Raw genomic sequence first — 745 nt, 5'->3', positions numbered from 1 at the left:
CATTAATTTATTCTCAATGAACTATTTTTATTTTAAAATAAATAAATTATTTATTAATTATTGTTTAGTTTAAACTTCAAAAATATTTAATTATTATTTAATTAATTTAATTTATTAAGTACCATTGATTTATTTTTATTTTAAAATAATTTTATTATTTTATTTAATTATTAATTTTCTTCAATGTTCAAATACTTTTATTTCAGTTTTATTTTATTTACTTTACTTTTATTTTATTTTATTTTACTCTTATTTAACACGATTGTAATTTTTAATTTCACTTATAATATACTATGGTCATATAATATACCATAGGAGACGAACACAGAATCAACAGTATTTTAACACAACAAAAAAAATGCTTACATTAACGCAGCTGGAATATTGACTGATTGACGTGCGGCTCCATTTTCTTCCTTTGGTTGACTGGATTGAACGATTACGATTGATTGTACAGGGTCCTCTCTCGGAGTTGTTGAAAGCTGATCAATTCTTCCAACAGTAATTCAATGAAGAATTTCCCTCCTTGATTGGTTTTAGAAGTTAGAAAAATTTTCAAAAAAAATTTCGAAAAATTTTTATTTTTCAAAAATTTCGAAAAATTTTTCTATTTGTTTTTCTGTTCTTCTAAGTATCCCTTATTGAGACACTCTGTCCACAGCGCCAAATTGTAACGTGCCAATCTCAACCAGAGAAAAGGATGATGGAATAATGAAATAATAGACGCCGATGATGGTTATACTTG

This window comes from Acyrthosiphon pisum, chromosome A2, assembly GCF_005508785.2.
Source record: "Acyrthosiphon pisum isolate AL4f chromosome A2, pea_aphid_22Mar2018_4r6ur, whole genome shotgun sequence".
Taxonomy (NCBI): domain Eukaryota; kingdom Metazoa; phylum Arthropoda; class Insecta; order Hemiptera; family Aphididae; genus Acyrthosiphon; species Acyrthosiphon pisum.
The sequence above is the reverse complement of the archived record's forward strand: the minus strand, read 5'-3'. Positions refer to the sequence as shown.